Source organism: Schistocerca cancellata, chromosome 4 (genome assembly GCF_023864275.1).
Source record: "Schistocerca cancellata isolate TAMUIC-IGC-003103 chromosome 4, iqSchCanc2.1, whole genome shotgun sequence".
Classification (NCBI taxonomy): domain Eukaryota; kingdom Metazoa; phylum Arthropoda; class Insecta; order Orthoptera; family Acrididae; genus Schistocerca; species Schistocerca cancellata.
Genome location: NC_064629.1, coordinates 203,808,350 through 203,829,665, shown reverse-complemented (window position 1 = coordinate 203,829,665; position 21,316 = coordinate 203,808,350). Strand labels below are relative to the sequence as shown.

At 42.5% G+C, this 21,316-nt stretch overlaps 1 protein-coding gene and 1 pseudogene across 7 annotated transcripts in view; both read left to right on the top strand.

Annotated features, from left to right (window-relative positions):
* The window catches only part of LOC126183483 (nuclear factor 1 X-type), a 580,732-nt gene that overhangs the window by 370,141 nt on the left and 189,275 nt on the right, over positions 1-21,316 (top strand). The window lies entirely within an intron of this gene.
* LOC126185764 (5S ribosomal RNA) lies at positions 16,303-16,420 on the top strand (annotated as a pseudogene).

Below are 21,316 nucleotides of genomic sequence, written 5' to 3'. Positions count from 1 at the left end.
CATTTTGTTATGGCAGGCCAAGTAATTATTATTGAATGGTGTACTACACTTCAAAGTGACACTATTTTTCAACAGTCACCAAATTTCTGTATACAACTGTCGGCGTTTTCTACCAATCATTCAATTCCTCGTCGGTAGAAATCCGCTCCTTGACTACGGACCATTTGGAGAACAACTGTGTGAACTCCTAATTGTTGGAAAAACGATTTCCTCCCAGATGTTCTTTCAGCTTGCCGAAAAGAAGAAAATCGCAGGGTACAAGATCTGGACTTCTCAATCAGCATTACCCACGTCCGTGCGGCTTTGATCAAATTGTGGCTCCATTTTACTACTGCTGGACGCGACATTTCGTTTGGTCCATATACCACCAGAATTTCAGCACGAATCTGTGTGAATTTTAGACGTTTTCTCCATAAGAAAAGTACTGTACCATGTACTTCAACACAGGAGTACGTTCCCCGTTGCTGCGCCATTTCAGTCGCAGACTGTGGTGCTGCTGTTATCACTACTGTAGCAGAACTGTCTGCATGAAGCACGGAACCCGTACTCTCCATTGACAACACAACGCACCGCACTTGTTGTGCAGTGGTCTTAGCGTGGAACGCAATGTAAAACTTACTTTCTGAAGTCCCTACGTAGAACAAAAAAAAAGAGTAAAAACGTCACGGGGCGCCTTTGGCAAACTATCTGTGTTCTCAAAACTGACCTCTGCATGTGTCTGAAAAGAAAAGCTTCCAAATTTTGATTGTGGCAGAGATACATGGAATTTAAATGCAAGAACCATTGAAACCCTGAGAGCAGCTCGGTGACCAGTGGGAATATTCGTTTGATAAATATTGGCAGAGACAGGAAACGAAACCAATAATCAGGGAGAAGGTAGTAGTGGAAGCCGTATTTATGACTGTGATGAATGGGAAAAAGAGGTAAGCGGGGAGTGTAGCCGGGCGAACTGGTTGTAGATCGGCTAAGGAAGTTCTTTGTGCCGTTCCAAGAGATAAGAAAATTAATGGTGGGTGGCTGACATTAGGAACAACATGGATGCACATAACTGAAGACCGTATTGCATGGACAATTTCAGGAGTGGATGGCAAATGGCTGATGATACACAAAGAGATGGTGCCTTTTTAGGAATTTGTCAAACTATCGACGTCATACTTCGTCCCATCGAAGATCGATAATCTTCAGGTCGCTGTTTAACGTATGTCAGTCTAGTGAAACCGACTTTTCTTCTATGAATTGTGATGCAATGGCTTGTGATTCTTGGACGATAGCATTATCATACTAAATACGTACAGGGAACGTGTGATGCCATATTGTCAGTATAGTGTAGGACGCATGGTGTTACATAAATCGCTTTCATGAGGAGCTGCGTTCATTTCTCCATTGACGGAACTAATATTCAAAGGTCTAAACACGAATAACAGCCCCAAAGCTTCACATTACCTCCAACGAATTAGACCGGCAAAGCGCTCAGGTATTCCCCGGTGTACACCGTTTTGCAGGTACCTTCCAGGGCTACGCACACGCCTATTTCAGTCTCTGTCACTTAATCTCTTATGCCTACGCCTTCAAAACAACAATAACAATTAGATTCAGCTGAATCGAAAATTATAAGGTATTACTTTCTTTTCTTTGCTGTCATAACACAGAATGGGGCAAATAAAAGTGGCCTGGAGAGCAGAGTCCCATGACACAAAGAAACACAGCATAGCAGATGTTGAAAGTTTCCACTATTCATCTCTTGACAGTTTTGGGTTCAGGTCAGCAAGTTTATGAAGGCGGTTCGAGGCTGGACTGTTGGAATTGCTGCATCCTCCGAAATGTTCTACTGCAGTTCTTGACGACTGTGCAGGTTGTTGCGATACACAGACTTGAGGGTTGCCCACACAAAGTACTCGCACACTGACAGATCAGGTGATCTGAGTGGCCATCTAGGGGACGTGACCAGACTCACCTCTGCCAACAACTCCGTCATGTGTGACGACTGTGTAAATTGCTCTAAGATTCGGCCGGCTGTATGGACAGTTGCTCCATTCTGTTGGGAGTAATTGTAGGTCTTTATATGCATATTTTCACGACCAATCGTATCCACTCGTCCAGTACACTTTTCTTTGCCCCACCCTGTATTTATTGACTTAAGGAGCCGGCCGCGGTGGTCTCGCGGTTCTAGGCGCGCAGTCCGGAACCGTGCGACTGCTACGGTCGCAGGTTCGAATCCTGCCTCGGGCATAGATGTGTGTGATGTCCTTAGGTTAGTTAGGTTTAAGTAGTTCTAAGTTCTAGGGGACTGATGACCACAGCTGTTAAGTTCCATAATGCTCAGAGCCATTTTATTGACCTAAGGCTCTAAAACAACACACATCAAAAAAAGTTGTGCATCACCTCGGTTCCGAGAGTTCCGGAACCTGTACATAAAATTGGAATAGAGATCAACATAAACGTCATTTCAGCCCTTTTTATTGCTCACCAAAACCACACATTGCATGTTGTACCACCATTCAGCGAAACCTTCAGAGGTGGGGTCCAGATTGCTGTACACGCCGGTACCTCTTTACCCAGTAGCACGTCGTCTTGTATTGAGGCATGCCTGTATTCGTCGTGGCATACTATCCACAAGTTCATCAAGGCACTGTTGGTCCAGATTGTCCCACTCCTCAACGGCGATTAGGCGTAGATCCCTCAGATTGGGCCACGCGGAGTGGCCTCGCGGTTTTAGGCGGCATGTCACGGATTGCGCGATCCCTCCCTCGAGATGGGTGTGTGTGTTGTTATTAGCATAAGTTACTTTAAGTAGTGTGTAAGTCTAAGGACCGATGACCTCAGCAGTTTGGTCCATTAGGAATTCACACACACCTCAGAGTGGTTGGTGGGTCACGTCGTCAATAAATAGCCCTTTTCAATCTATCCCAGGCATGTTCGATATGGTTCATGTCTGGAGAACATAATGGCTAGTCGAGCGACGTCGTTGTCCTGAAGGAAGTCATTCTCAAGATGTGCACGATGGGGGCGCGAATTGTCGTCCATGGTGACGAATGATTCGCCAATATGCTGCCGATATGGCTGCACTATTGGTCGGAGGATAGCATTCACGTATCGTACAATCTTTATGGCGCCTTCCATGACCATCAGCGGCGTGCGTCGGCCACACATAATGCCACCCCAAAACAGCTGGGAACTTTCACCTTGCTGCACTCGCTCGACAGTGTGTCTAAGGCGTTCAACCTGACCGGGTTGCCTCCAAACACGCCTCCGAAGATTGCTTGGTTGAAAGCATATGCGAAACTCATCAGCAAAGAGAACTTGATGCCAATCCTGAGCGGTCCGTTCGGCATGTTGTTGCGCCCATCTGTACCGCGCTGCATGGTGTCGTGGTTGCAAAGATGGACCTCGCCATGAACATCAGGAGTGAAGTTGCGCATCATGCAGCCTATTGCGCACAGTTTGAGTCGTAACACGACGTCCTGTGGCTGCACGAAAAGCATTATTCAACCTGGTGGCGTTGCAGTCGGTGTTCCTCTGAGACAAAATCCGTAGGTGGCGGTCATCCACTGCAGTAGTAGCCCTTGGGCGGCCTGAGCGAGGCATGTCATCGACAGTTCCTGTGTCTCTGTATCTCCTCCATGTCCGAACATCATCGCTTTGGTTCACTCCGAGACGCCTGGACACTTCCCTTGTTGAGAACCCTTCCTGGCACAAAGTAGCAATGCGGACGCGATCGAACCGTGCTATTGACCGTCTAGGCATGGTTGAACTACAGACAACACGAGCCGTGTACCTTCTTCCTGGTGGAATGACTGGAACTGATAAGCTGTCAGACCCCCTCCGTCTAATAGGCGCTGCTCATGCATGGTTGTTTACATATTTGGAAGGGTTTAGTGACATCTCTGAAGAGTCAAAGGGACTGTGTCTGTGATACAATATTCACAACGTCTACCTTCAGGAGTTCTGGGAACCGGGGTGATGCAAAACTTTCTTTGATGTGTGTATAAACCATGCATTAACTGTAGTCTAATGTAGACTTTGACTGAATTTCGTAATTATCAGAATTGGCTACAACTTTATGGAGAATACAGAGTTAAGTATCAGATTCGACATACTATGAGTCTCCATACACAAATGCAAGTGCTTTAAGAAACACATAAATTTCCATAGATCTTAAGATATAAACAAAAAGAAACCTACTAAACTCAAAAAACTTACTGTTGCCGTAATAGTTCTTAAATCAACTGAACTTGTAGCGCTATTTTAAATTTATCATATCTTTCGCTATCATATTATAAATCGGACCTAAACCACACGTTACTTCAACCTCAGAATACTTCTTTAAAGTTTTGTAACTAATGAACAAGCTATGCATGTTACTTTTCAAGCAGATATATTTTAGAAATAATTTTGGAGCACCTTTCCAGATATTTTCAGTAATCAGATCACAAGCCACCATGAAACGCATTAATGTGGCTAAACCCAGTAGAAGATAAGTGTATTGATTTTCGGCACTCGAAAGATTCCTTTTGCCCTCACACGCTAGAACTTAAGGAGAACTGTTTGGAAGCCTATACGCTGAAACAAACGTCCCAGGAATATTCCTGTCTTATAAGTCGCAAAAGGGATGTCACATATATTTCGATTTCCGTAACTGTAACAGATATTTGGAAGTTTATAGGTTTAAAAAATTAAGAAAGAAAAGTAAGGAAATAAGAGAGAAATTCTTAGTGCCAGAGAAAGTAAAGGACAGTAATGTATTTTTTTCGTTTTCCAAGGAACCGAAGAGTGTCAACAGCAAAAATAAAGTAAGGAAAATAAAGTAATTAGTGAAAAAGTTGCACAGATATCGCCTGAAGGTCATTCGTCTGGTTAAATAACAAAACTTCAATTTGTGAAATATAAATATTACATGAATGTGGTTATTCGGACCAAAGAAATAATTTGAAATCTTTCATCGCACTGAAAAGAAGAAAATACAGAATTTTATCATGCGACTAAGATGAAGATGTGAGAAACGAAAGCACAAGAATGGGAGGCTTGGGCTGTTTAAGTGGTTTCACGCATTTCAGTCAACAGTAAATGGTGTAATTTTCAATAGTGGGTCATCCATTCCAACCAGTTCTTCAACTGTGTCTCAATATTTCCTGTAGTTATTTCAATTTTAGTGAAAGTCTGGAAAACTTGAGGTAGAATCATTATCGAACGCTGACCTCAGAAACAACAAGCGCAGTATGTTATGCAGTACTCATGCCGAACGGTCTGATCACTAAACGTAATTGCTGTAAGCTAACATGAGAACAATAGGAGGCTGTACCTAACATTCTGGAAAAAATATTCCTGTCTTACAGTGTATTTTAAAATCAACGGTTAAGTTTGAAGTTGAGATCAGGGTTCCAAAACAATTGTGAATAGCGGCAACTCAGCTTCACTTAAGACTCTGGTATTGCACATACAAACATTAACAATTGAAAACACTGTGGAACGAAGACTACTGTTTGTAATGAGCATTGTCCTACTATATTCTGCCGGGGGATTCAAATCTCTTCAAACTTTGCTCTTTTACAACTGAAGACAATGCATTATAGTGATTGGTTTATTTGTGTATGCTTTGTTGCAATCTACAGTACTGGCCATTAAAATTGCTACACCAAGAAGAAATGCAAATGATAAACGAATATTTATTGCACACATATATTATACTAGAACTGACATGTGATTACATTTTCACGCAGTTTGGGTGCATGGATCCTGAGAAATCAGTACCCAGAACAACCACCTCTGGCCGTAATAACGGCCTTGATACGCCTGGGCATTGAGTCAAACAGAGCTTGGATGGCGTCTACAGGTACAGCTGCCCATGCAGCTTCAACACGATACCACAGTTCATCAAGAGTAGTGACTGGCCTATTGTGACGAGCCAGTTGCTCGGCCACCATTGACCAGAAATTTTCAATTGGTGAGAGATCTAGAGAATGTGCTGGCCAGGGCAGCAGTCGAACATTTTCTGTATCCAGAAAGGCCCGTGCAGGATCTGCAACGTGCGGTCGTGCATTATCCTGCTGAAATGTAGAGTTTCACAGGGTATGGAATGAAGGGTAGACCCACGGGTCGTAACACATGTGAAATGTAACGTCCACTGTTCAAAGTGCCGTCAATGCGAACAATAGGTGACAGAGACATGTAACCAATGGCACCCCATACCATCGCGCTGGGTGATACACCAGTATGGCGATGAAGAATACACGCTTCCAATGTGCGTTCACCGCGATGTCGCCAAACACGGATGCGACCATCATGATGCTGTAAACAGAAACTAGATTCATCCGAAAAAATGACGTTTTGCCACTCGTGCACCCAGGTTCGTCGTTGAGTGGCGCTCCTGTCTGTGATGCAGCGTCAAGGGTAACCGCAGCCATGGTCTCCCAGCTGATAGTCCATGCTGCTGAAAACGTCGTCGAATTATTCGTGCAGATGGTTGTTGTCTTGCAAACGTCCCCATCTGTTGACTCAGGGATCGAGACGTGGCTGCACGATCCGTTACAGCCATGCGGATAAGATGCCTGTCATCTCGACTGCTAGTGATACGAGGCCGTTGGGATCCAGCACGGCGTTCCGTATTAACCTCCTGAACCCACCGATTCCATATTCTGCTAACAGTCATTGGATCTCCACCAACGCGAGCAGCAATGTCGCGATACGATAAACCGCAAACGCGATAGGCTACAATCCGACCTTTATCAAAGTCGGAAACGTGATGGTACGCATTTCTCCTCCTCACACGAGGAATCACAACAACGTTTCACCAGGAAACTGATGTTTGTGTATAAGAAATCGGCTGGAAACTTTCCTCATGTCAGCACGTTGTAGGTGTCGCCACCGGCGCCAACATTGTGTGAATGCTCTGAAAAGCTAATCATTTGCATATCACAGCATCTTCTTTCTGTAGGTTAAATTCCGCGTCTGTAACACGTCATCTTCGTTGTGTAGCAATTTTAATGGCCAGTAGCGTATATCGTGGGAATATAGGTCACAGTGCTTTAAGGTGAGAGGTTCAGAAAGTGAAGTGAAATTTTCAAATACCAACATACAAACCGATAATGGGTTCAATAAAGAAAGAAGTTGCATGAAAGAAGAAAATCCCATTCGCCTACTTTAAGATACCATCAAAACCGAAATAATCCACCCGCCACCCTCCTCTAAAGATTTTTATTTTATCAAATTGTTTTCGATACGTACGTGCTGGAGGAAAAGAAAAATGATGTTTTCAAGCTCAGAGTTTTACTAAGGAGGAGAGGATAGGAGCGCTATAGTCCGTATGAAAGCAACTAAGTCTGTTACAGATCTGGAAGGAATATTGAGCGAGCAGTTAGCATTATGAGAAGGCGGCTGAGCTTGTGCAGACGTATTCGCATTCAGACACAAATGAGGCGCTGGTATTCAGGGCGAGCGAGTGGGCGCTAGGCTGCGTTTGGCCGGATGCCCCCGGCTAATCCTTTCATTCCGGAGCGCCCGCAGACGCTCCCAGCCTCATATCTGACTATGGTCACCGGAAACGTCGAAGCATTGTCACCAGCTGAGTTTCGCGTGTGACTGCGGCTCTCTACACACATCAGATAGGTCTAATTGCTTCCATTACAATTTAGCTCTCCTCCTTACTTTCGTCACTGTCGAATCACGGTTTGTGTGTACGAGATAGTGCAGAAAGTTTCTCTGCCTGGTAGTGAAAGACTTGAGCTTCTCGGATAAAAATGTTTTTGCTTTTCGACATATTTCCCTTTTATGAACTTATTTAGAGAACATAGGACATAACATTTGTGTCAGATGGAATCCACTTAGTTAATTGTTTATTCATCGACAGATCGTTTACAAAATGATATCACATATAAGGAAACAGCTTTTTTTTTTAATTAAAAGCGCGCACACACACACACACACACACACACACACACACACACACACACACACACACGGCTGGCAGCACAGCCTCGACGATTCTTCTATCGTTCTATCGAATTCTTCCTGTTACCCGTTGGCTCGTCTGAAATGAATGAGACGTTGAGCTCAAGATAATGGGATAAGATTAGAACTTTCCATTACACATCCTGGGAATAAGTTTTTACAACAAGAAGCATTAAACTATGACATTTTTCTGTAGAATGGTAGTTGTTTATTATTAAATAATGTTAATTCCTTTCAATTTCCTTATCTCTGTTATCTAAATAATCCTTGGCTTTGCAGCATAAATTAGTCAACGGGTATGCTTTAACTGGCTTAAAGTATTTAGGCTTCAGTTCTATCTTTAATCTCTGTGGACAGTTTATTGTACAATTTTATTCCCTTGGACAAGATACTGTTTTGTGTTTTTTATTTGTTTACTCTTGGTAACTGTAAGTTTAGTCTGGTTCTTTCAAATGGTTCAAATGGCTCTGAGCACATCTCAGGTCATGAGTACCCTAGAACTTAGAACTACTTAAACCTAACCAACCCAAGGACATCACACACACCCATGCCCGAGGCAGGATTCGAACCTGCGACCGTAGCGGTCGCGCGCTTCCAGACTGAAGCCCCTAGAACCGCTCGACCACAGCGTCGAGCAGTCTGGTTCCATGACCATGGATGCTACTGTTTGTGAGATTACTGCTGGTGTACTACTTGATGTGCATAACAGAGTCATAGACGTATTCTCATGGTGCAATTAGAATCGCGAGGTGCCTAAACAGATCTTTACAGGGAGCTCAATTACTACTTTTAATTATTAATCTAATGGGCCATCGTAGTTGGAATTAATCAGGATCACCGCTTTCCATCTACAGCTTTGATTACTGACTATTCTGTTTCTGATGGGAAATGGTGGACTCACGTCTCAGCTCCAGTAACGAACTAGCTCACAAAATCGGTTGTATTCTTTTTACAACGCTTCGAATTTTCCCAAGATATTAGAATTTGCTTTTGCTTTTGATTGGCAGCCAACATATATGTCAGACATCTTTCACAAGGCTTTCCTGTTATTAGTTTTTCATAGAAAACGTGCCATATTCTATCTTCCGAGATGCCGATGGCGTTAAGTATTACATACATCTGTAATTGTCAGTAGTCCAGTGCCGTACTCCTCACTTTCTCGTGCTTTTCATATGTGCTTGTAGTATTAGGACGTCTTCATGTGCGTCACCTTCAAGCATTTCTTAGGTGTTGAAAGTGAAGGATCAGACTTATTACAAACTTTCAACTTTCGATGACTTTCCGTTAGCCGTAAAGCACCCGACATAAATAATGTTGTGATCGATGGTCTTCTCGTTTATTCATTTAAACTAAAGTGACACAACACGGCTACTTTAAAACTACAAGCACAATTTATTTTACATCATTTTAACGAGACAGTGCTATAACGCTTCTAAATTTGTTTTCAAAGTCATGCTTTGCACAATAATTATATGTCACCTTATTACAAACAAGCAGTTAGGGTCAGACAACAGACCATCCTCCGAAATAAAATGACAACCATTACAGACAACTGCTTTCCTACTTTCCATGGTTTTAATGCATCTGGTCTTTGGCATTAATCTAGATACAAGTCGTCATGATCTGACACATTTCCTGTAATGTATGTCGTTTCATACCGGAGGATAGTCTGTTGTTTGTCGGAAACACGTTGTTTCTATTGTTGTAATATGATTTTTGAAAAATTGTTTATTTTTCTTGGTATGAAACCATGTTCCAGTTAGAACTGACGCAGCTCATACAAATGCGTAATTTCTATGGAACAAACATTCAACTCTCCTCAACATTTCTTGCGGAATACTGAAAAGCGTTCCAGCAGTTGATATGTTCAGGAAAAAAAATTGAATAGCATGTTCTTTAAAAATTTCACATTTGTGTGTATCAGTGCACAGCACAAAGTAATGAGAGACTACGTGATTTGATACAAACAACAGCAGTTAATCTCTTAATTTGAAGAGCTGTTCGCACCGTATTTTAACACTACGTAATGCACCTGTATTATTACAATAGCTATGAATGACTGCAATTAGTTAGGCAGATCGGATTGTTTAACTCATTCCATTTATGGCTCTAGTGGGACACTGTTGTCAGAAATTAATTCAAATGATAGCGTAACATGATTCTGCGTCATTCCTTGTTGCTATTTACACAGATTGAAACACTTTGAATTAACTGTCTCACCGAAGCTGCGACAGGTATGAAAGAACTGCACGCTTCCGTGTTATCCAATATGCCTGAAAGCAAATTAGCGTGATTACTGTGGTGTCACCGCCAGACACCACACTTTTTTTTCCTTTATTGATTTTCAATTCCCCCCGAAGGGGGCGTGCTGCCAGCAGCTTAGTACGCTGCTTTACAGCCTACAGACTTTTATTTTAAGAAACGGAAGAAGAAAAGAAACAAGAAAAACGGTCGATAAAACTGTGACGTCAAGTGTAAAATGGCGGAAAAATGCGGAAAGTTAAAACAGAAAGCAAAAGGGGTTGGCAACGTTAATAAAAGACACAGGAATCAGACAAGTAACATAGCACAATTAAAAAAACACGGCGACAGTCTGGTTTCTGTTCGCAAGAGATAAAAGGCACACTCAGCGACAGTATGATGGCCGTTCGCAACACTTCCCAAAAAACACAACACAGAACATCCACTGTAAAACACTCACTGTAGTACACTCAGTGTAGAACACTGCACGAAAGTAGCGGCACAAAGATGACACTCCCGAGCCAAAGGCAGGGGGGGGGCGGACCTGGAGGAGGGGGAAGAACAAGGAGGGAGGAACGAAAAAAACGAAAAAGGGGGGAACCAAGGAGGGAGAGGACTAATAAAGTGGGAGAAGGGCAGACGCGAGAGGGAATGAGAGGAGGCAGAGGAGGGAAATATAAAAGGACTCGGGGGAGACAAGGGGGCAAAGAGAGGGGAGGTGGGGAAAAAAGAGGATGGAAGGGGGGAAGAGGGACCCCGGGAAAAGGACAGAGGAAAGGAGGGGGAGTGAGGATCAGAGTTGATAGGAGGGATAAATGGAGGGAGAGAGGGCATCATCCGGGAGGGGGAGTTGATGGAAGTCACCTTGGGAAAGGAGATGTAGGGTGTAGAGATGGAGGGTAGGGGGGACACGACACTGAAGACGTGGCAGGGGGTGGGGATGGGAGAGGAGAGGAGCAACCAGGGGGTGAGGGGGTTCAAGGCGGCTAGCCTAAGACAATTTATCCTAAAGTTGACAGTTATAGCAAGGCTACTTATAAACAAATGCGTGCTGTAACGAGTGACAGAGCGAAGCTGAAACTGAGATAGACAGGAACACGTTTCAAATCCTTAGCAAGCATCTTCATTCAGAGTGGCCGCCGATTCCTTAACTTTCTCAGACTATAGTAACAAATCGTCAAGTTTCCAACAGATCCGATCTTCTGTTTTTAACGAAATCGATATCAACAGAAAGCTTGAGCTTACTACAAAACAGGCAAATTACCAGATCATAATAACGTAGAACATGCAGCACAACACTGTAAGATTCGTTAAGTAACACTGAAATTTCTTTCCCTTTCCCCTGCTGGACAATAAATCAAACGTTTCCATAAAAGGAGTAAAATATACGTTCTTAGTTGGAATTTCCATTGGGTATCAATGACTTTATGAACAAATGCATCACGTAATATGCTTAGGTACGACGTAAAAAGCTAACTGAAGTATGTAAAAAATGTTATCTGTCTCAGAAGAAACAGTCTTTATTCTGCTAAATATATGGCAGTCCAATGCACTATTTACATAACTGTCGTAATAGATGTCGCAGAATTTTGCAATTTGTGTAACAGAACATTAAAGCTTAAGCGACAAAAAGAGCTGACCTTTATTAACAAATTTACCTGGAAGACGAAAAAATGTTACTTAAAAAAGAATATTGTATATCGTTTTCATTTTGATGCAAAAGCAACAGTAAATACGGATGTTTTCGTAGGGAATCGAGTGTAGTTACAGTATTAGTAGAGCCTTCGTCCTAAGTTCCAAATCTTTAACCATTGTGATGCAGTAACATTGCTGTTAGTAAATCTCTATTTAGTTTCGTGATGTTTACCCGCAAGGCACTGTTAGAATCAGTGAAACTACTAGTGATAATGCTATTTAAAGTAGATTAGTGAATGCGTCAGTTTGTGGTGAACTCTCTTACATAAGAAATATGTCTCGGTATTAGACCGTCTTACAGAAGTCGTACCAATCTTCGTTTTCTATCATGGACGAAATCTAAACAAAGAGGACTTATTTGTGCACCATAATAGGTGCACGCACTCAGCATTATTTTGTGTAATTTTTATCTAAAAAAATCTCTAGTTCAAAATTCTAAAGCAAGTGCCTCAACAACTTCTGTATTTATTGGCTACTTTTGTTCTCTTTTTAATAATCTGGACCACGCGTTTTTGGATTTGACGGTAGGGCATCCATAGAATATAAAAAACAATATCAATGAACGTAACTGCTACAAGCTCTCTTAAGTATCTCAGAAAGCTGATGAAATCAGTTTCTTAGACGTGAAATAAGCCCGTTAACTTCCTTTTCCTCCAACTACGACGTGATAATAACCTCAGTGTCGCCGTTCTATGTACCAGTTTCTGAAGGACAATTCATTGAGCTTGAATTAAAAAGTTTCACAGACATAAGCCATTAATATCTTTCTTTCAAATATTGTTAAAATCTGCGAACGGTAGCGTCAAATAAATCGAACATCTCAGTTCAAATTTCTGAATAAATCGTGTGAGATAAGGAAACATCAAAATAACACAGACGCGAAATGGTATTTCATAACAGAATACACCAATGATTGTGAAAACTGCAGCAACAAGAAGGATTCATGTGAGTGAAAGACACTTTGTGACAGATTAGGTACATTACAGCAAACTAATTCAGCATTCACCTAACAGAAACCATACGCTGCCTGACTTGTTTGGCATGTCAAGCTACCCATCGTAAATCAGACATGTAAGTCTAAGCCCCGTTGAGAGAGTGAATTTTTTCGTTATAGAAACAGTTTCTATTTCCCCTGTACTTCCCTTTCAACGCATCAGATGTAAGGAACGTAGTATCCTCTGCCTCCATCTACGAATTTCCCCTGCGAGTGTCGTAAATTGCTTTTTGTGAAATGCTTCTCTGAAGTGAAATCTAGGATCACTCAAGACATCTTCGCACAGGTTGTAGAAAGTCTGTCATAGGTGACTCCCCTAGGAGTTTGGTTACTTTTCCTGGGGAGAGGATCAGTTTATCTAGCCACAGGTAATTAATACACCCGGTTCTCAAAGCAGTTTTTCCAGAAAGGTGCTTCTGGACAATTGTTACGGCCGCCATATTTAATAGGTAACGTAAGATGAATGGAGACATTTCTAGTGTGCTTCATTAAAGTATTAAGATATCTGTTACGAACACCTGATGTCTGTTGTTTGCAGGGAAGAGTGGAGGAGAACGTCTGTGTAAAATGGAGTACTTGTTGGGAGATTCCCTAAAATAACAACTACCGTGTACTCAGTTAGAGAGCACGCTATCTGTACTTACTAAATGTCCCTATCAAAGCAGATACTCTCGCACTGCAAGCATTTTGTTATCCTACCTGTGGGACCACCAAAACCTTTGTTTAGTGCTGAGAAACTGAAGATTTTTATAGGAAGGCGCTGCTTGTCTCTCGGGAACCTATTGGCAGATTTCCAGCAGTTAGTCCGCGAAGAGAATGCCTAAAATTTTCCACTGGCAACGGGAGCTACTCAGGAGAGATCGTAATGATGCAGACCAAAATTAGGAAAAAATATACGGAAGTGTGCCGATAAATATTCTCTTTGTGTTTTATATTTTCTTATACTCTGTCGTCAGCTATACCATTTGTGACGGATTTAAATACCATTTTATTTTATAATGTATGTTGGAATCACACTGCAAGTTACTGGAAGTAAACGTAAAAAGATATAATGTCATGCACATCTCAAAAGTACATTGAGGTACGAAACAAAGAATAAACTAAAACAAAAAATTGTTTTTTTCGACATTATCACAATATGTGAACAGCATTTTGTATATCTTCGCCGTGAAATATTATTCCATAATTGGTGACAAGATATCTGAAAACGTCAATTTCCTCTGCTCATCTCATTAAGTATTTCAGCCAACTGTACAGTCATTTTTCACGTTCGCCTCCTTCCCCTTACACCATCAAAATTATCACGTTGTGAACGGACATGTACTAAAAGCTGCAAACCACTGTTTCAGTACTTAGCCTACATAGTCCCCATGAAAATCAGACAGATGTGACGGCAAACGACTTTTAGTACTTGTTTAATGGTAATCACTTTTTTCTGACACTTAACACTGACTCCTCTCTTGGAACACGTCAAGTATGTGAAAAAATGCTGTTTCACTGCTGCTCGGATATCACTTAAATCACCCAAAAACTGGCTACTTACGAGCCAGTTCACAAGTCGGATGAAGACGAAGGAATATCACCTTCAGTAGGACCGTGTGTATCAAAGCGCTGTAGTGTTCAATCAACTTTCGCACTGATGACAGTTGTACTGTTTTCCAGATACGTGTCTCCACGTAGGCAAGGCCATGGATTTTTAGCTATCCCACATGAAACTATTTTAGCGTATTGGACTCAAAAACGTGCCTGCATAAGAAAAATTTCTGCAAAACTGGTGCGCCAGTTCTTTCTCACCGAAGTTTCGTCTGTATATCGATCGCCATGACTGGGCTGCGAAGTACCTGACCAGTAGACACCCACGTTCGATCACCAGTTTTGCCTCGAGCAGATGGCTGGAACGAGGTCTACTGAGACTCACAAGCCAACAGAGATCGTCGAAAAAGAGGTGGCGGCTTCGGTATCGAAAATTGCCCTGAGAGTTGGGAGAGTAATGTGTTCTAACTAGAAGCCGCTTCGAGAGTGTCTTCCAATGACACGCTAGCTAGAGGATCAATCGGCAGTCGATTGGCATCTCGCGGTCTGACGAGAAGTTTGTTTTCGGTGTTAAGGTGGCACATCAGCTACTGGGATAGGAAAGCGGTCACCTGGGGCTACCTTGTCAGCGGCGAGGGTTCCAGCAGGGCTCGCAGTGTGGCGTTATCTTCAGCGGCCGGTTCGGGCCCAGAAATAGCGGCCTGTGCTTCTGACGGCGCCAGCTGGCTGCGACCTCACGGACGCGCGTTTCTCATATCATTTTTATTTCAGAGCTTATTTTCGCATAGGCTGACACGTGATTCTAAGGCGACCCAACCCTACTCTCCTAAACCGCTTGCGTCACCCATATAAAGAAAACGAACGCACTTTAGTTCGCACCGCCGCGCTGCGAGCAAACGAAATTCCGACAATAGAACATTCCTACTGGGGAAGGAAACTGGCATTTCGACCCCATTTAGAAATGAAAATCTTGGATAAGTAACAGATTTGTCATTCATCATCGGTGCAGGCGTTAACGGCCTGTGTTTACTTCCTAAGTGACATCTGTTTTTTGTGATTTAGGCCGTGTCATAAGTATACTGGTACGGCAGACAGTCACCATCGACAGGGGTTATAGGTGATTAGATACCCCAGTGTTCCTCTCTCCTTCCTGGAATTTATCCTGCCGTAGGTCTACGTGGTTCACTGTTTGTCATGATTTAGCTTTTTTCGTTTTAACTTCGTGCTCGGGTGCTCTTCGTGTCATTTAACGTGAGGGAGTGAAGTCGTGTCAGCCATCTGTCTGTGGATCCTGTGTTCTGTGTGTTGTCGTATTGTAACTGTCTGTGTAAAATGTTTTCTGAGGTGGGGATTTGGCATCGGCCTAGAATTTACCAGAAAGAGCGTGTAAAATAGCCTAAAAACCACATTCATGGTGACCAATGTACCAGAGCAATGGTCGTTATTCCGCTGCAGGGCTTTCATCCGATAGAGGCCCACAACCCGGCCTCGCCAGTTAGCAAGCTGGTCATTAGAGTCTCCTATGTTTAATGTTTCAAAAAGAAAATAGTTTGAACATTTTTTTGGTGATACAGACACCTCTAAAGCCGTAACTGTCGTAGGATCTAATCACATCATCGCAGCGTCTCTCCCCCCCCCCCCCCCTCTCAGGTCCCACCTAATCCAAATCAAGAGACGAAACATTAAGTAGCAATATCTGCCTTAGGCCATGAGTAAAATTCCAAAAACCCAACGTCGACAAGGAAGATTTTCACTTATTTTATTACATAATTATGCTAAATACACAACAATAAAGGGTGAAGCTTTGTTTGAGAAGGTATTCCCTAAAAGTCAGTGAACACTCTATAACATTACCGATCCAGTGAAAGAAATTGATCCCACATTAGTTGTTGCCCGGCAACGGCCTTGCCGCAGTGGCTACACCGGTTCCCGTGAGAGCACCGAAGTTAAGCGCTGTCGGGCGTGGTCAGCAGTTGGATGGGTGACCATCCAGGCCGCCATGCGCTGTTGCCATTTTTCGGGGTGCACTCAGCCTCGTGATGCCAATTGAGGAGCTACTCGACCGAATAGTAGCGGCTTCGGTCAAGAATACCATCATTACGACCGCGAGAGCGGTGTGCTCCCACGCCCCTCCTATCTGCATCCTCACCTGAGGATGACGCGGCGGCCGGATGGTCCCGATGGGCCACTTGTGGCCTGTAGACGGAGTGGTTTTTTATTAGTTCTTGCCCAGCAGTATATTCGTGGTAGATGCAATCGACCTATCTGTTTTTGAAGTGGAAAGAACTGCTCTCAGTTCTGTTTGTTCATATCGTAAATTGTTACTTGTTGAAGTATACTTTCAAATCCAGAATGAGATTTTCACTCTGCAGCGGAGTGTTCGCAGGAGAGCTTCTGTAAAGTTTGGAAGGTAGGAGACGAGGTACTGGCAGAAGTAAATACTTTCAAATCTTTCTGAGAGTACCTTCACACATCCAAAAAATGATTGCGGTGTCAAGACTATGTCATCAGCGTATATAATTTTTACGAAACTCGTTACAATACCGCGTTCACGTACTTATCGAGGATAAATATGTTGGTATGTACACAAATGAAAACTACTCTGTGATTCACCGTTGGGAGTTGGACAACAGTAGCGTTTCCGCACAACGGATCATCACAAGTATGTACCTCTCCTTGGGGACCATATCCACCCCTACATGCGGTTTGTTTTTTCTCGACACGATGGCACCTACCAGCAGGAAAATGCAAAGTTCAAATGGCTCTAAGCACTGTGGGACTTAACATCTGAGGTCATCAGTCCCCTAGACTTAGAACTACTAAACCTAACTAACCTAGGATATCACACACATCCATGACCAAGGCAGGATTCGAACCTGCGACAGTAGCGGTCGCGCGGTTCCAGACTGAAGCGCCTAGAACCGCTCGGCCACAGCGGCCGGCAGGCGACTAAGTGGCTTGGCTAAATTCTCCAATACACATGAGTGTTATACCGCTCGACACGGAGTAATCGTTCGAATTGTAGTGCTGAACGACGTTTCCATGACAACATTTTGGCCTTTAAGGCGAGGAAAGATAGTAAGATAACGATCATCACCACCAGACTCTGCGCCATTTCCCTGGACCAGATCCCAGATTTTTCCATAGTACCATAAGGAGTAAGGGTAACACTCTTAATGCTAAATCGTCCGTCGGCTGGTGCCATTAAATCCAACTGCCACCTTGCTGCATTTAGAGACGCACAAGCTATGTATCCGCATCACATTTCTCTTCCTCTCTTCATTCATTCTATACTCATTGACAAAAGCACATATGTAGCATATCACCAGCATCGCCAATTATTTTCCACTAGGATGTTACCTACAAAGCATTGTGGAGTTCCTGACAGTCTTTCTAAGCCGGGCACTGCCAAATCTCAGACGTATTTCAATTATCCCTCAAAATACTTGTTAACTTTAAAATTTTATAACTCCGAAGATCAGCACTGCATCTCTTGTGGTAATCATGGAAAGGAGAAGCGGTTTAAGATTTTAATGTTCGCTCGACTGTCATCATGGACACACCAGGAGCCAATAGAAGAGCGAGTCTTACAAAATAGCGATTATGCAGTGTCCAGGTGAGTAGGCTGTAAAAATCCGATTTCACTTTTTGCTAGGGTTTACTGTTGAAGAGATTATTTACGTGCTAATACTGACAATAACGATGTATGAGCAAGAATGACACGGTCTCGCTACTTCGACACCCACTGATGGCATCGTGCATGCTTATAACCAGATTTCTGTATGATTGTATCTTGCAACGAAAGCTGATAATTTGTAATTTTATGTTTAAAACTTAGATAATTTCCATTCATACATCAACTTTTAATATATTTTACTGTATAAGACATGGAAATTTAGAACATAATTTAGCGTTGATGCAAACACTATATATTCCAGTTTCATTCGAATAGTTTGTACGTGTCTTTTTCTCCTAGATTCATGTTCTTGTACTGTAAATTGCTAACTTAAAAATTTCTTTCAAATGAACTGTTTTTTCCTTCTCGAATGGCGCAATGTGTCACTGCACTAGCTGCTGAGACCGGCAGATAAGCCACACCCGCATCCAATCCTCACGCTCGACTAACGACCGCTAGTTCGGTGGTTTACAGGCGGCTTCCAACATCCTTTTAGACCGATTCCACGCTAGTTCCCAACCTCTGCCTCGGAATAACAACACATGCAAGCATAACACGTGCATTCATACAGTCCCCTAACTTAGCGTGAGATTGGGTCGTCAGGAAGTCAGCCAGCGATAGGAACAATCAACGATGAGCAAATGCATTTAGTACATAGTCCAAAATATGTTGGCTTAACCCAAGGTAGGGTGGCGCGGGGGGGGGGGGGGGGGGGAGCACTTTATGCCCACCTGTAGAAAATGTAGTAATTTACTCATGTATTTCAAACTTTAAAATTTTGAAAAAGAATATCTATTTTTTAATGATTTATTATAGCATATTTCGTAATTGCTTTCAACTTTTCATTAAAACATAACCCAAAAATTTAAGTCTTAGTAGCAAATGTGACTTTTTGCAACAATTCACATTTACATTCATATTTTCGAGTTCTAGACTCTTCTTACACGTCTGTATACATTTAAAAAGTATGTTTTGAATAAAATTCAACAACAATTAACTAAATCTGTATTTTTTAATCTTTTTGTGGTGGTCTTAAGGTAACCCTCCTCTCTGTGTACACATTACGGAAAATGGCCTGGTACTGCTAAAAGATATTTTCAGGTTCTGGACCCTACCTATGAATCAGTAACTATTTAAAAACGATGTTGTTAATAAAAGCTAACAATAATTAACGTATTTTCTTTTTTCTTTTTTTGGGTGGTGGGCATAAAGTACACCCCCCCTTTCTAATACGCATTATGGAAAATACTTCGGTATTGCTAGCGCTAACAACCATCACATTAGCCCGAAGACAGAGCCACCGGACCTGCTTTGCCTTGTATGTCGATTGCTCCACAATGTTTGAAGGTTGTGCATGAACAAAAATTATATAACAACTCTTTTTAAGCACAAATATCGAAGAAAACAGAGGTACGTAACAACATTTTTAATGGAAGTGCAGCTATTCACTAGAGATTAGACGAAGAGGGTCGTAAACGACCATTCTGAGTTACTAATACGTAGGACTGAGGGGCTCATCATCTAGTGAGTAGAGAAGTAGGTGTTACTGGAATTAGTAATGAATTAGGAATGAAAATTAGTGGCGTACATTTACATGATTCACCGAAAAACTTCAAATTAATAAACGATCTTCTCACTTGGTTTCTGAAAGATTTAGGCAGTTTCTTTGTCAGAAATGAATCATCCATACACTCAGGTGTTGCTTAACACCGCGAGGGAAGAACTTCAGTGAACAATTGAAGCGGATGAAATTTTTCTATGATATAGTTTTTCACAAGCAAGTATTTCGGTGCCCTTCTCTGCACCTTTCCTTGTTCTGTTTCTAGCGATCAGTTCATGTCATACTAGCCGTTTGTAGACCCAAGCCCAAGAGAAAGGTAGAAAGATTTATACCTTGCCATTTCATATCGTTACAAATGGAAATTTGGAGGGGCGGCGGTGGTAAAAGTCACGTCAGTATAGACGTTAGTAAATACGGAGCGTAAGCTCAGATTGAACAACAACGAGGAAGGAAATCTGGAATGTCCATTTCAAAGAAAATGTCTCGGTATTTGCTTGAAGAAATTTATCTAAATAACGGAAAACCTAAATCTGTATAGCCAGCATCCAGTGTCATAGCCACTCCACCAGAAGACGTGGTATTAATGAAACAGTCGTGAAAGTGATGTCTAAGCGTCGTGGTATCATTGGTTCCAAGATAGTGTTTCACTGCCATGAAAAAGGATTTACGCTCTTGTCACTTAACATCAACAGTGGCAAAATATAACGTCGCCACTAGCACTTTCTGTTTTAGTGGGAGTGTTTATAAATGGAATTTAAAATCAGGGCGAATGCTAATTGAGTCACTGTGATAGTTTCAGAGGCGGGAGATTACGGAGCTCTCACTTATTCCCGCGTCTGATCTGCCGTTCGACAAGGCACGGCCGATGTGATATGTGACTCCCCAGCAAGCAAACGCGCGAACATAAAGTTTCGCTTCCATACATCGCTCGCCTAGCGGCACCCATCCTTTTGTATCTTCCGACTGCGAAACGTGGGTTGCCGACAATGCTCGCGCCTGGATTAATGGTACAGAATAAATACGGAGGGGAAGACCCGCGGGCATGGGGAGTCAAAGTAAGTAGTGCAGCCGCTGAATCGAGCAACCTATGGCGACGCTTAAATCATTCCACCCTCAGCACTCCCCTCCCTGCGACGTGACCGCGGATGCAGACGCCGGCGGCGCCCTACTTGAGCTAACCTAGTCCTCCCCTGCAAACACGCTCTAACGTCCACTGGATCAACAACCAGCACTTTCACCGTTTACTCTCAAGATTTGGGTGCCATCACAGCGATTTAATTGTTCTGAATAACAGAAGTGATTTCGAAACGAATCTCGTATTTTGGTGCTATCGTTAACAACTTAAATAAAAATCTTATTTCATCCTCTCTGCTGACGCGTCCGCTTGTTTCCGCAAAACTTTAGAAACCAAATATAACAAAACTACACAAACAGTACAGATGATTTCCTTCAATACCATAGCATGACATATTCGATCACTGCCTTTTTTAATTTTTTCCTACGCGTCTTTAGAGTTCCTAAATTAAGCCACTTGAGTTTAAGCACCAAAAAGTCTGTGAACTACAAAGTGTTTTATCTTTAAGTACCGAAAAATAATTACAAACGTTATATTGGGAACTCTGACCTATCAGACCTACCAGGATATCCGACCACTGTTGCCTTCCTATTCGTT